Source organism: Paroedura picta, chromosome 5 (genome assembly GCF_049243985.1).
Source record: "Paroedura picta isolate Pp20150507F chromosome 5, Ppicta_v3.0, whole genome shotgun sequence".
Classification (NCBI taxonomy): domain Eukaryota; kingdom Metazoa; phylum Chordata; class Lepidosauria; order Squamata; family Gekkonidae; genus Paroedura; species Paroedura picta.
Genome location: NC_135373.1, coordinates 47,145,572 through 47,161,702, shown reverse-complemented (window position 1 = coordinate 47,161,702; position 16,131 = coordinate 47,145,572).

Sequence of the window (16,131 nt, the reverse complement as noted above, 5' to 3'; positions counted from 1 at the left end):
CTTTGAGCCTCCTTCGGGTAGGGAAAAGCGGCATATAAGAACCAACTCTTCTAATTGATTATTGACAGAGTGCTTCACTTCCAAATATTGTTTTAGAGTCTAGAATATATTCCTTTCTGTAAGGATACAAGAGAAATTAATGACATACTGCATAAAATGTCTGGAAGAAAGATAGTAAGGTTTAAAAATAGCTTGTCTTGGGTACTCCCTAACGAATTTTATATTCTTAATAAAAACCAGCATCACAACAACATTCCAAATAAAAACTGTAGAGCCAAGTGATCCAAGTTGGATGTGGCCTAGGATATATAGCATTTTTTAGATATCAAGGTATCATAAGTCTTGGTTATATTATCTGTAACAAATTGACATGGTTGTAATCTATCACAGACACATTCTTGAATCTAGAAGTCTACTCATATTGTAGCCCTTTACTCTCATGGATGTGTGTTTTTCTAGCTTTGCAATTTTGTATAGTTATATGACAAATATTTTATTTTTTATTCCACCCCATCCCTGTTAGCTCAGGGTGGTTAATATCATAAAACAATACATGATAAATAATAAAACAATATATAAAAACAGCCTCCTATTATTCATATCCCTTTGCACTAAGGAGAGCTCCTTCCATCAAGGAGTTCTTATCTGTTTCTCCACCCACTGACCAGATCAGTCCAGGTCAGAGAAGCATTTCTTGGAGATTTCCTGGAATCCCTCTAGCACAGTGATTCTCAACCTGGGGGTTGGGACCCCTTTGGGGGTAAAATTACCCTTTCACAGGGCTCGCGGCAGGCCAAGCAGCTGGGGGGGTGCCATCCACGCAACAGCCTTGTGGGGTAGATCAAGATAGAGCGTTCGTCTGTCTGAAGCAGCGTAAGAGAGCGAGATTGGCATGGTGTAACAAGAGGTGGAACTGAACTGAGAAACCCTGGAAAATAACCAATTTATATACAATCATGAACAATGGATCTTCACCCCATTGGTCAGTTTTGGTTTAATTTCTGTGAAAGAACACTTGCATCATTTTATGGTTGGGGGGGGTCACCACAACATGAGGAACTGTATTAAAGGGTGGCGGCATTAGGAAGGTTGAGAACCACTGCTCTAGCATTTAAAGCTTCAAAATCTGCTTCCTGTTTAGAGACAGGGGAACTTGACCACCTAATTGAACTAGACCTTTCAGCATTTATTAATAAGCAATGAGCCTCTTGTACACGCAGCAAGTATTTATATGGCCTATGGTATTAATGAAAAGCTTGCCTGGAGAAGTCCCTTGGTTTATATTTCTGAACAGGCTGACCTAAAATCATAGAAACAGTTGGAAGGGGCCACACAGGCCATCTAGTCCAACCCCCTGCTCAACGCAGGTTCAGCCCTTTGCTTGAAGACTGCCAGTGAGGGGGAGCTCACCACCTCCTTAGGCAGCTTATTCCACTGCTGAACTACTCTGAGAGCCAGTTTGGTGTAGTGGTTAGGAGTGCGGACTTCTGATCTGGCATGCCGGGTTCGATTCTGCACTCCCCCACATGCAGGCAGCTGGGTGACCTTGGGCTCGCCACAGCACTGATAAAAGTGTTCTGACTGGCACAATATGGGTAATGTCTTGCAGATTTTAACTTCTGCTTACCCAGCTTAATCCCTTCAGCCTGAATAACTTTGGCAAGTGTGTTTTTGTCTTCATGATAGCTATGGACAATGCCACCACAAAATTCTGTGTCAACTACCCAGGTTATTTCTTCCTTCCAGGGCACTGACAGAAGTACCAGGCGTGTCAACAAAATCTAAGCTGCCAAAAAGTTCTTCAGGTTCATCTGGCTCCTGAGGCTGATCATTTTAATAGATCCCACTCCTGTAGACTCTTGGTATCTCTGTAAGTCTAAACTTGAAAAAGTAGTGATCTGATCATGACAAATGAACTGTCATCCATTCCTGCATGCTCAGATCCCATTATTTTTGCCTAGAACAAAATACCGGATCAAGAGTATGACCTGCACAATGTATAACCCAGCTATTACCTGTAACTAGAATATTTAAGAAGCAAAAAAAAAAAAAAGTGAGAGAGAGAGTGGCACATCCTCTGAAATACAGTCTCTCAACTGGAATTAAATAGAATCGTAGAGTTGGAAGGGGCCATACAGGCCATCTAGCTCAACGCAGGATCAACCCAAAGCATCCTAAAGCATCCAAGAAAAGTGTGTATCCAACCTTTACTTGAAGACTGCCAGTGAGGGGGAGCTTACCACCTCCTTAGGCTGCCTATTCCACTGCTGAACTACTCTGACTGAGAAAAACTTTTTCCTGATATCTAGCCTATATTGTTGTAGTTTAAACCCATTTAAATCCAAGTAAACAACATCAACCGAATTTCCACAATCCAGCAAACCTGTTACTTGGTCAAAGAAGGAAACCAGGTTGGTCTGACAGGACCCGTTGGAGACAAATCCATGCTGACTTCCCTGGATCACCAAATTGTCCTCCCAATGTCTGCAGATCACTCCCTTTAATATCTGCTCCAATATCTTCCCCACAACAGAGGTCAGACTCACTGGTCTGTAGTTTCCCGGGTCATCCTTCCTCCCTTTTTTGAAGATTGGAATAATGTTTGCTCTCTTCCAGTCCTCCTGGGCATCTCCAGTCCTTAAAGAGGTCTCGAAGATGACGGACAAGGGTTGTGCAAGTTCTCCAGAAAGTTCTTTGAGCACTCTTGGGTGCATTTGATCTGGCCCAGGGGATTTGAACTCATCCAGTGCAGCTAAATGCCTCTTGACAACCTCTGTCCATGTCAACCTGCCACCCAGACACTATCCCTTGGCTACTACCATCTCTAGATGTGCCTAAACCCTTTGACCTGTGGGAAAAAACAGACATAAAATAGGCGCTGAGCCTTTCTGCTTTCTCTGCATCCTCCGTTAGAGTTTGTCCATCTGCACTCAACAGTGGGCCTATTGCCTCCTTTACTTTACATTTGGTCCTCCCATAACTGAAAAATCTTTTCTTGTTACAATGGGCTTCCCTGGCCAATCTTAGCTCACTCTCATCTTTGGCCTTTCTAATGATTGAAGTGAACAGGACAACAGCAGCAATTCACCACAACGAATTGTCCATAATGATTCAAAACTATCTGCATGTAGCTCTAAGTTTTGTCATTTCCAAATGCTACAGTCCATTCTTTTCAATGATGTCAGGTGAGACACTGGATGTTCAGAACAAAAGCTGGGATTAGGCCCAGTAAACCAAAGTGCAGCTCAGGGAACACTTGAAGTTCTATTGCTGAATATTGTTAATCAAGTAACAGGCTTGTTTTGTTTCAAATTATATGACACAATAAAATAGCGTTGCAGGCTAGGGGAGTTGTTGAAGCAGTGCCTGGTAGCCTAAATATGGGAACCCCGGTTTTCTTTGTGGTGTGCAGTGCCTTTAGTGAGTCTTAGCTAGCTTGCCCATTGAAACTATTGAGAAGTTTGATTTGGCCATAGATAATTATGTTAATCTTTTGTGGCTTATGTGCAGTCACACATGGGAGTCTGCATCTTCACAATCCTGTCGTGGAGGAACTGGCAAGCTTGAATTAAAAAATTCCAACTCCCATGAGTGCTTACCCCTCCCATCCGTGAGGAGTATGACTTTTCCCGCCTAAAAGTCACATGACTGGGAAGGTGAGCATTCTTTCCCTCAGTTCGCTTTTTGCCACTGCAGGAAGATGACATTCCCAGCAAGCTGTCTAGTTGTTGTTTTTTTAACCTCAGGTGAATCTTACTTGCAAGTACAATTAAAAAAGAAAGAAAACAAGTGTAGACTTAATAAAATAATACGAACGGACAGAATTCTGAGGAAAAGAATATTCCTCTCATTATGTCTCTCTTCAAAAAGTGCTCCTCCTTTGGGGTTAAAATGGCAGAAATGGACCCCCATGACAATTGTCTCTTATGCTCAGTACAAAACAGCTTCATGTAAGTCTTGCGCCCAATTTACCCTAAAGCAAGAGAGGGCAGGGTTAATCATCTCAAGGTTTCTTTGTGGGAGAAAGCCTTTAAGGCTTGGACTCCTCATTCAGAAGGGAACCATTTGTCCATGAAATTGACTACTGCCACTTCTGAGAGTTCCCTGCCTCTGCCCCAAATGTCAAAATCAGCTCCTGAGATGGCCCCTTCCAGAACGGCCTCTGACCTTCCAAAGAAAAAGACAACAAAAATTGGCTTAGACCGGAGACTTGGCATATCAGCTGCAATCCCCCTCATGGCATCTGCAATCTCAGCTGTCTTTGGATAAACCAGGCCTGGGCGCTCATATATCATATTCCACCAAAGACCATCAGGATTGAGACTTACTCTGACCAGCCAGTTCCATCTCGAATACCATTGGCTGCAACAAATGTGCAACCACTTCCAGAGCATACATTTGCAAGCACAGGAATTCATCAGGCTGAAGTCTGGTGGCAGCTTAAGTCAAAACAATTTATTTCAGCATAAGGTTTAATGATTCAGGGCTCACCATCTTACATATCTCCCATGCATATGATGAAGTGAATTCTGCCACAAGTTCATGCTGAAATTAATTCTGTTGTCTTTAAGGTGCCATTGGACTGTTTGGTTTCACTGCAACAGAGCCTATTCCTCTGGAATGATAGCCTGTTTCTGTGACCCTTTAACCATACCCCCATACACATCTACCGGCAAACTCCACTCATTCCATACATGATGGATAATGAACTTTCAATGTGCTTTTGCAGCTAGGTTTTCTTATGCAAAACAGAAGTGCATTGGAAGGACAACATGTGCAGAATGAGACTTTATGTTTCTTCCCTTAAACTGACTCACTTGGGATGAGTATTGGACCCAAGATTAGGATATACCCCAAAGGAAGTTGCTACCAGGCATCATTACTTAGGGCATTTCCTCACATCGATAAAAATAACGTTACGCCAGCTGAATAGCAAAGCACTAAATTTTATGGTGCGTCCCAGCCCCTCCTCATCTTTTTGCTGTCTTGCCTTTGTCTGCCACATTTTTGTGTGTCTTGCCCTCCACATATGCTGCTGGAAATAGCGGAAGAGAGCAACGTGCCTTATACGTGATTCGCTCCTACCTTTCAATCAATTCAGGCAACCAATCCCCATTCTCCAACAGTTTAAAGGTCCCATGATGCCTGCTAATTTTTTTATTCATCTATGTTGCAATACCTATACATGTAATCTTAGGTGCATAGTGCTTTTTTAATGTCACCCCTTTTGGGATCACGAATCCTTTGATACATCCAAAAATTAATATTGTTCCTGATTTGGGGGGCGGGGGGAGAAAACTTTCAAGAGGCACACTTTGTGTTACAACATTGAATTATTTATTTATTTATTTATTTATTTATTTATTTATTTATTTCTGGCATTACCTACACACATGTATGCCTATTTGTGCTTCAGGATGTTTGCCATTTTTGAAATGGGAGAGAGAGGCAGGTGCAAAGGTGGGACTAAACAGACAACTTTAGCACATTTGAGCCTCCATACCTTCCACCTGCTGGTTACTCTCCGGTAGCTAGTGCTTTTTAGGTTGGTGCATCCACTTTATGTGATTCCCCAACTTGTGCTTTAAAATGGAAAATGTAGTGAGCTGTCAGCAGGATAGATGCTGGATGTTGGTGCCATCATGCGGAGTGGCCGGAATATAACGTCTACATTAGATAAGCATTTCACTATATTTATCGCGTGCAGAAAAGCCCTTTCAACTTCAGACATAGTGCCAACAAATTGTTCAGTAAATCTTCTATCTGAATGGTCCATCCACTTGTTTGATGACTTTAGGCAAGCAAGTCTTGCAATGAAATAGTGATAATACTGGTCTACATTATAGGGTTGTTGAAAGATAAAGTATGTAAACACCCTCATTGAATGAGACTAAGGAGCCATCTAATCTGGCATCCTTTTCTACTCTGGCCAACCAGATGTCCCTTGAATCCCACAACCAGGGGAAAGGTAGTAGACACCCTGGCATCACCTTCCCATAGAGGCGATGAGTCTTGGCTCTGAATGTGAAGTTCCATTTAGTCAACATGATTAGCTGATAGACTAGGCTGTATAGCTTATACAGCATATTTAAGGGGCTGGGCTGGGATGTGGGAGCCCTGGTTTCAAATCCCCACTCTGCCATGGAAACTTGCTGGGTGACCATGAATCAGTAACTTTCAGCTGCACAAGGTCATTGTAGTGACAGTAAAATGGAAGAGTGGAGAATGAGGTGTACTGCCCTGAGCTCCTTATAGGAGGGGTGGGATATAAAGGCACTAATGTATTAGAGTTCTAATAATATACATTTCTGATTGGATCCAGACTATCATTTCTGTGGGCACAATGATATTTGTTTAGTGTATGATTTTCCCACCTACTTTCTTGCACAAGAGCCCAAGTTGCCTCCCATCCACTTTGTTCCTATGGGTACCCTTCCTTTCCAAAACAGGATATTGGTGGGTATTTCATGCTGCTGCTGGTGGGATGAGGCAGGAAGACTGCTCTGCAGTCAGAAATCCCATGCCCACAGAAATGTCTAGTCTGGATCCAAGCCCATGATTTTGAAAATGTCCACATTAGCATGTGAACTTTTTTTTTTTTAAAGGATCAAAAATAGGAGGGGTGTAAGAGAGAAAATGTTTCAGGCCATGATCCTAAATCCTCTTGTTGCATCCTGTATAGGATGATGGCCAATTTTAATAGGTAATGTAGTGCTGCTGTTCAGTTGTACTTCTGGCCCTCTGGGAAGAAGAAAGAACAGTGGCTACACCTCTCTGACCACAAAAACTTTTGTTTTAGAAATTTTTTTTGCCCTGGCCTCCTGCTTATTTACAGAGACCTTTCATTTCCAGCATGCCCATACCCTTTTTGGTCACAGGGTGGCGCCAGCAAATCATGGAATCCACAACTGACACAAATGCAGAATGAGCATGTGTGCCTGCGCTCTGAATCAAAGGATGTCTCTAGGCGACAGAATGCCGTAGACCAATAAATCCTCTGCACTTCACCAAACTACAATTCCCAAGATAGTCTGAGTACACACTATAATGGTAAAAGCTTACAAGGTTGCATTTAGGCCAAAGCAAAATTCCAAACCTAAAACCCACCTATTATCAGTTTTAAAAGGGTTCATGATAGCTATAGTGATATGTACTTGAGGAGGGGTTCACAGGTTTCTTCCACCAGATGCAATAGCATTCTTTCACCCCAAATAATTCACAGATTTGAGATTATGCAGTTTTTTTTTCAGTTTGGTGTAGTGGTTAGGAGTGTGTACTTCTAATCTGGTATGCTGGGTTTGATTCCACGCTCCCCCAGCTGGATGACTGGGTGACCAGCTGTGTGACCTTGGGCTGGTCACAGCACTGGTAGAGCTGTTCTGACTGAGCAGTGATATCAGGGCTCTCTCAGCCTCACCCAACTGTTGTGGGGCAGCAGAATGATTGTTTTTATTATTGTTAGAAAAGAGTATATGTTGAAACAGTGTTTTGAAGCTATCCAACTTTCCAGCTGTCTTTGAGGCAAGGTATCAGAAGTGTCTTAAGACATTAGTGGTTTTCATCAATCTGATTGCCACTTATGACACAGTCTGGAGGCATGCACACGTTTTTACAAGTTTTCCTCTGCAAAATATTATTTTGACTCCTAAATACCATGCTATTAGGACTTTCCAAATTATTATGGACCAATTAAGTGGCAAGCAGAAAGAACTGAATAATGGTCTACCCCCGGGCTTGGTCCTTGCTCCAACTATATATTTCTGATGTTTCTGATATGCTACCTGGGAAGTTTCCTGACACCAAAGATATGATTATTGTAGTAAGGCACAAAGTGGAAAAGACTAAAGAAATACTTAAGGGCTTCAAAAGTTTGGTAGCTATTGCCATAAATGGTGGCTCATCCCAAGCACAGGAAAAAAAATGTTCCTTTTTCCATCTCAGTAACAATCTCCCGCGGGGAGGGAACCATGGGAAAGAAGCAGGGACACAGTGTCAAAGACTTTCCCTCCCCCGAGTCAGCCAACACAGGCGGGGAGGCCGGGGACGCAAGACGCGCCCACAAGAGCAGGGCTGCCGCGTCGCAGAACCTGGCCCAGCGATGGGGGGAGGGGGGCCACCGGGAACACCGACCGTGCAGGGGGGCACCCCAGCCCCTGGGAAGCCTTCGCCCCACGAACGCTTCGCCGGGGGACGGGCCCTAGCGCCTATTTTATTTTAAAATAAAATGGGCTTTCCCCCTAGTATAAAGATAAGACTCGAATAATGCATTTGGTAAGGCCTGTGTATAGCAGCAAATTGGCATAAATATAATGAAAGCATTAACAAAAGATATGAGAATGAAGTTTGAATCCAGTGGTCCCTTTAAGACTAACAACATTAAATTCTGGATATAAGCAAAAACTGAATGACTTAGCATGTGTAGTGGGAGAAGAAGCCAGTGTCTCTGTTAAACCCTGGGGGCTCCATCACCCTGAGTGTTATAATAACTTGTAATTTTGCATTCTCAGTCTGCAAGGAAATAGGAAAAATGTAATGAATTGCTTCACAAATACAATTAGAGTAAATATTTTATTTGTGTATGAAAAAATTCTTCCTCCCCTTCTCTCTTTTCCTCACAACTATCTTATGAGGTAGGTTAGACTGAGAAAGTGTGACTGGTTCCACATCACATTGTAAGCTTCATGGCTAAGTAGAGATTGGAGCCCTGGCCTCCCCAATTTTAGACCAAGACACAGTCTAACAACTACACCATTCACATACTCAGTACTCAGTTTGAATCTTGTGGAAGGGTCAGTTCATACCTGAGTTCAGGTCCTTCCTTTAGTCTGAACACAATTGGGTCAATCATGCTCTCTCTCTCTGCCTAACCTAGCCACCCCATTGTGAGGATAAAACAGAGAAGGTGTTCCCACATTTACATTGCCATGAGGTAAAAAAAAAATGTGATAGAAATCACTAAAACAAGCTGTTTTCCAAACCTGAATTTAGTTGGTACGCAAGTAGGTCTCTCTGTTCTCTTATTCCATGATGTCAAGAAACGCCTTGAGGTAAATGCTTTTTTTAACTGACACTGTCTGAATATTTTAGTTTTGCTATATGACAGTTTGCTCTAAATGCATTAGCTCCTTCAATATTTGTATTTCTGCTCCTTTGTGTTCTTGTGGTTTACACCTGAATTCTCCTTTCTTGCTGGGATCAGATTACATTTTCATATTTTAACTTTCATTGTATGCCATTCTCTAGGAGTTGGTTCTTGGTTGAGGAGTAAGATAATAATGTTTAAAAGAAAACAAGGATACGGGTTAGCTAATCTGATGGAATGTGACAGTCCTGCCCTTAGGGTTAACAATCTCCAAGTGGAGTTCTTAATAATTTACAACTTTCTCCAAACTACAGAGATCAGTTCCTTTGTAGTACATAGCATCTTCAAAGGGTGGGCTGTACAGTATACAATTTAGAGGGGGGGAAACAGGAGTCCTGCAGTGACATTATATCCCTGCTGAGTATTGGGATATATCATGTAAAAAAATTAGTTTTGACTTGGAACCACAGAAGCTTTATGCAGCATCCCTTATCCTCCAAATTTCAGACTTCTGCTGCTCAAGAGGCCCTCTGCTGTGGACTTCAGTTCAGTTCCTGCCTGCAATGACACTGAAGATAGCAACCGGTTTGACTGAATAATATTTTTTTAGTTTTCTCATTTTACTGTTACAAAATCAGAGTCCAATAGCACCTTTAGGACCAACAAAGATTTATTCAAGGTGTGAGCTTTCGAGTGCATGCACTCTTCCTCAGATTATTGGACTCTGATTTTGTTGTGCTGCTTCAGACCAACACGGCTACCCACATGAATATAGTGACCATGTGACACAAAAACAGTGGGACGGTCCCGACTTTTCGCCAAAGGTCCTGCGTCCCAGAACTTGGCGGAATGTCCTGCGGCATCTGCCGCCACCACGCTCAGGAGGCAAGGTGAGCTGGGGAAGGGAATGGAAGGGAGGGGGGCACCACCGCACCGCTGCCGCGGCGCTCAGAAGGTGACAGTGAAACGGGGAGGGAGGGGGGAAAGGGAGGGAGGGGTTGCCACCATGCCGCCACCACCACTGTGCTCGGGAGGCAACGGTGAGCCGGGGAGGGGGGCGCCACCGCCTGCGCATCCTGCCTTACCTCCCTCCAACTCTGGTCACTTTACACTTGAATCTATTTTACTGTTAGTTGTTCTTTGGGCTTGGTAGGAGGTAGGTTTTGGAGGGTTCTGTTCCTTCTGGTTTTGTGGCTTGTAGTTTGGAGGGTTTTGTTACTTGTTTGGGCCTAGTGATTGTGTGTGTGTGTGGGGGGGGGGGTGACACCAAAGGCCTCAAGACTTTTTTGTTATTGTTGTTGTTCCTTTGGATTTAGTTCTGAGGTTTTAATTATTTCTGGTCTTGTGGCTTGCAGTTATTTCTGTGGAGTTTTGTTGTTGTTTGGGCCTGGTAAGTAGATGGGAAGGCCAAGGGTTTCTTGCTTCCATTTTGGTTCTTGGCTTTAGTTCTTTGGAGTTGGTCTAAAACTTGATTAATATATTAATTCTTGGCTTGGGGGGGGGAGTTTGGGGGGTTCTGCTTGTTTTTTTTAAATCTATTATTTTAATTTATTTTTCTCTTTCTTTCACTCCCCCCATTTTTGGGGGGATTTGGGGATGAGGTTTCTTTGCTTGTTTAGTCTGCTTTTTCTTCCTCTTCTTATTTTGGTCTGGGTGTGTGGGGCTTGTGGGGGGGTTATAGGTTTAGGTTCTTCTTATTTTCTATCTTAATTCCTTTTTCCTGCTCCCCCCCAGTAGTTACTTCCCCGCCCCATATTTCTAGAAGGTTGATATAGTTTTTTGGAGGGGGCTGTTGAGGTTTACTGATCTGTGTTCCCAGTGCATGCTTCTGGTTTCAAGGGCTATTAAGTACAATAAATAGGTGCTGCTAAATGGTTTTTTAGTTATATGGGTTTTAGGAATTGTTTAACTTTTAAGCACTTTTAATTCAATTTCAGCCTATGGCTTTAGTTCCTCCCTAACTAGGCCAGTGCTAGGAGAATATTAAGAGATGCAATGATGTGTGTTTCTTTAAAACAGTGGTATAATAGACTAGGTTACTTTTTAAAAAGCAAAATGCAGCTCTCTGTGTTTCAGTGAAGGCAGATACTTCTTGACAAATTTCCCTTTAGACTATCCTGTATTTTTTCAGTTTTCAGAATGCAGCTCCTGCATTTAAATTAAAACAACATAAAAGCTGTTCTTTATCTTTCTTTTTTTAAATTATTTTTTAATTTATATACCGCCGTTGCCAACTGGGCTCATGGTAGTTTACAGGCAATAAAAGAATAAAAACACAATAAAACCCCATAATTTCCCTTAATAATGTTACTACTACTACTAAGGCGGCAGGCGAAAAAAACACTGGCTTCACTCTGGCTCTCTCCCCTACAGCCTCTGACTGGGCTACCTGCCCCAGCCGTAACTGAGTAAGACTACCCCTTGCCAGTGTCTCTTTTTGGGCTGCTGTGTGTGTGTGTGGGGGGGGGGTTCCACCCCCAACAAACAGTAAATGTGTTAATTTCTGGGACACATCATGCTTTCCTATTGGTGCATTTATACTGTGAATGCACACAGTAATTAGAATTTGTTTAAGTACTGGTCTAATTCAGTTAAAGGAAAGGCCGGTTGTATGATGTTCTTGACAACAAGAGCCAGAAATTTCTTCTTATTACAGTCCCATCGGTCTCTGCCCTGATGAGATCACAATCTCACCTTCAATAATGTTGGGAGTCAATAGAAAGAGAGGAGAGAATGGGGGTATGAGAGAGAGGTAGGAATAACAAGAGATGGAGGTGGGCAAGTATGACTGTGTACATGTTTGCTTAGTTGAAGCTGGGGGGATCAAGTGTTGTGGGGAAAGCTTTATTGGAAAGATGAGTGGAATGGTTTGAAGAAGAAGCAGAACCCAATGGGTTTGGGGTGGAAGGGTTGGGTGTAAGAAGAAGTAAGGGCAAATGGATAGAGCTGATCAAGAGAGCATCAGCCTTTAGGGTAGTAGAGCAAAAGAGGTTTCTGTTAAGATTGTTTCAAATAGCCATTCTGTGCTGCAGGCAGATACGTCACACCCCAGCTGCATTGTTCAATACCCCATATACTGGGAAGAAATTAGCACATTCCTTTCTCTGTCCTTGGCATGAGGCTCACTCTGAATATGTCTAAAGGAAAATATGTCTTTCCTGACAGTTTTGAACACTTCTTGAGGTGTCTGGACACCTTTAGAGATGGGATTGCATTTTCCATATCCTTTGAGCTGCAATGTTATTGCAACCATGTGACCTAAGCCCCTGTCAAAGCCATATTGAGACTCTTTCCAGCATTCTGGCTCAGTTGCTGTCATCATTTAATAGCTGAACTGGCAAAACTAGACCCTTTTTGTAAGCGGCATTTTTCGGCCTTGTAAAATAGGTAGGAAATAACTATATGTCACAGACAGTGGATGACATGATAAATGATCAGGACTCTACAAACAGCAGGGCCTTTAAAGGAAACAGTAAGCTTCCAACCATTTATCCCCTGAAATTTGCATAGTGAGAGACATGTGGTGTTCTTCTGCCTCTTCCCTCCAAAACTGGGTGTGCTGTGCTTGAAAGGGTGCTTTGAAAAGCAAAAGTATTGATCCAGCATCAGTTTTGGTTTTAGAAACACTTACAGCTCTACCAGCCACTTTTTATGCTGTCATTCCTTCACAGAGCATGGGATAACATTCATGGGACATACACATATGCTTGGATTTTCAGGCATATTTTGGCCGAGGGGAAAGATCTTGCCCTGTGGGCAATGCCAAAGAACTGAGCATTCTGGTTAAAAAAGTTTTTATTGTATCTGAATAGCTGATTGCCTCTGTTTAGAACAAGTATACTTTTTCAGTGTGTTTTTCTAACTTGGAAGGTACAATCTCCCTAGCTTTCTAATTGATGGATGATTACAGCATAAACTGGTACAAAAGATGGAGTAAAATTAATATGGAAGAGGAACGAAAGCCTTTAGCTTTAGGGACAAGGACCCTGTTCTTGTCTGTAACATTAGAGGACATGGAAAGATGATGACTGAGGAGAGATACAGCACTGAATCTTTGCCAAGCCCAATTGGTCATTAATGGGGTAGATGGGTTTGTACCTGAATCTTAAAATGAAGTGTCAGTTGGGAATAAAAGGTTCTGGGATGATGCATGGGCTTATACCTTCATCCTGCATGATCATGTGAATACCTTGAACATCAGCGGTCCTTAACCTGTGGATTGGGACTTGCCCTGGGAGTGGGAAACTGCATCTTCTGGGTCACAAACAATTTTTTGATCGCCTGTTGGAAGGACCTGCTGCTAGTCTTCATGAATGCAGAGCAAGGGCTTCTTGAATATTTTTGCACTAATGTCAAGAGAAACAGCTGGATGGTAAAACCACACAGGAGAGGAAAGAATTTATTTATTTTGTTGCTTATGCCAGTTCAGAGATCTTGACTCCCCATCTTCTTTCTGTCATGTGACTGTGATGCCATTCAACTTTCTCTTATATCTTCAGTCGGTCCCATGTTGCACCTAGGGGTTAAAATTTGGCCCTGCATCAGGGAAAATACTGTTGTAAAACAACTTGTGGTAGATTCTGCATATGCCTCCTTTTACTAGCATTTGCAGCCTCCAGTTGGGCCTGGAAATCTGTAATTATGACAGTTGTCCACATGACAGAGATCAGTGACCCTGGAGAAAATGGAAGGTGGATGTTATGGCATCGTGCCCTGCTTAGGTCCTTCCCCAACTTCCGCCTTTCCCAGGTGCCACTCCAAAATCTCCAGAGATTTCCTGATTTGGAATTGGCAACTCTACACTTGTACTGATTTCAGAGTCAGCCTATCTAGCGGTGTATTATCTACTCTGACTGGCAGAAGTTCTCCAGGGTCCTAGTAGATACTTGAATGGGACATTCTGGGTTCAGTTCTTCATTCCTTCTGATTGTAAAGCAGGTGCTCAGCCACTAAGCAGCTTCTCAACTTTTCTTCCAAAACTCCAATATGAAAAGCTGCTAGGGATGCCAGTCCTCTGGTGGCACCTGGGGAATCTGTTGTGTATGCGAGGCAGCAGAGGGCTGAGCTTGGGATCTGGAGCAGGATCCAAGCAGCCCCGAAGGACAGCCAATGAACTGCCGGATCCCAACCACAGGGCCCAATGAACTTGAGCCTTGGACAGCCAATGAGCTGCCAGGTTCCTAACCGTGTGGTCCCATGAGTTTGAATCAGTCAGGCTCCGCTGATCCAATCAAGGCTCAGCTAAGGGTGTGTCCATCTCTGCCATTGGGGGCTTGTCCAGGCAAGTCCCCAGTCCGCGTGGTTACTTTCAACCTGGAATCACTATAAGAAATAATAAAGAGCTGTAATGCACGACTGCGCCTTGCTTATTCCCTATCGAACCCACTATACAACAGAATCCATTGGAATTATAGCTCATCTCCAAACTAAAGAAATCAGTTCCCCAGAGTAAATGGCTCCTTGGGTGGGAGTGCCTCCCCATCCCAAATCCCACCCACTCCTGGCTCCACCCTCAAGGTCTCCAGGTATTTCCAATCTAGAGCTGGTAACCCTATACACCTCCCCATCTCTGCTGCTATTCAGGATACAGCAGCTGGGGTCTGCTGTTGCATCTTGTCACAATCTTTAAACGTCCCGCGGCACCACGGACGCCGTGGACTAAATAAAACAGTAAGGGCTGGTGGGGAGGAGTTAGGGCGGGCTCTGTCTGGGATAAAAACTCGGAGGAACGAATCAGGAGCTGCAAAGCGGCTCCTGATTCGCCCCTCTGAGTGGCAATCCAGGACTCCCTATTGGCCACTTGGCCTGACCCGAGAACAGCCGCCCGCGAACTCCACACTCCTCCCAACCGCCATCCTTGATGGATGGCAGCCGGCCAGAAGCCTTGCCCCACAGCGCTGCCCTCCGGGGAACACACTTCCCCTCGGCACAGCGCCTGCCCTGCCTACGCGCCTGCGGATGCCACCCCAGCCCTTCCCACCCCCACCCCGACCGTCCGTTCCCACCTGCCAAAGCTCCCGCCCTTCCCACCCCGCTCAACTAACAGCATCCCCAGCACCCGCCGCCCGCGCCCTTCCCATACCCACCTCCCTACTTGTTGATCCCTGCTTACCCGCCTTTCCCCCACATTCCCCGCTGCTGCCGCCGCCCAAACCCTTCCGCACACGCCTCCATGCTCTCCACGGCATTCACCGCCCCCGGGAAGAGAGAAGACGACGAGCCAAAATGGCGCCGCTACCTCCCAGAGCGCTGCACCGCCAACCACGCCGCCTCCATGCTCCCTACGGCCTTCACCGCCCCCGGCCAGAGAGAAAACAACGAGCCAAAATGGCGCCGGTACCTTCCAGAGCACTGCGCCGCCAACCACGGATCGAAAATGGCGCCGCTACCTCCCAGAGCGCCGTGCCGCCAACCATGCCGCCTCCACACTTCCCACCGCCTTCGCCTTCGCCCTCCCCCCCCACGGCCAGAGTCACGACTCACCACCGCCCGCAAAACGCCGTCGCTGCGCCTCGCGGCCCCTCAGGAGCTGCCCCCGCTGGCCAACGCTACACCGATTCCCCGGGATCCGCCACCAGCCATGGTAAGACCTGCTGCGATCCCCTGCGGACGCCGCCCCCAGCCTCCCTGACCCACACCATGCCATCCGGGCCTAGGGGGAAGCCTTCGGCAGTCAGCGGGGGGGGGGAGGCCGCTGCCATCTAGCGCCCATTTTATTTAGGATTAAAATGGGCTTTAAATCTAGTAATTACATAAGTCCGACCTATAATTCGTCAGGAGCCATTAATGTACTGTGGTGTATTGGTACTTATGCTTTAAGAACAAGTCCCAGAGGCTGTCCAGAAAGGGGAGGCTCCAGTTTTGTAACTATAACTGGAGGAGGAGGAGTTAGTTACCAAGGCATGGTGGTGGCCAGTTAGCTGGCTGATGTGTTCCCATGAATGCCATTCCTATTACAGCTACTATCTTCAGGACTCATTCTTCCCCTCTCTAAAGACACAATGTGGTGTTAAAAGTCAGCATACATTTGGAATCATCATAGAGGCAAA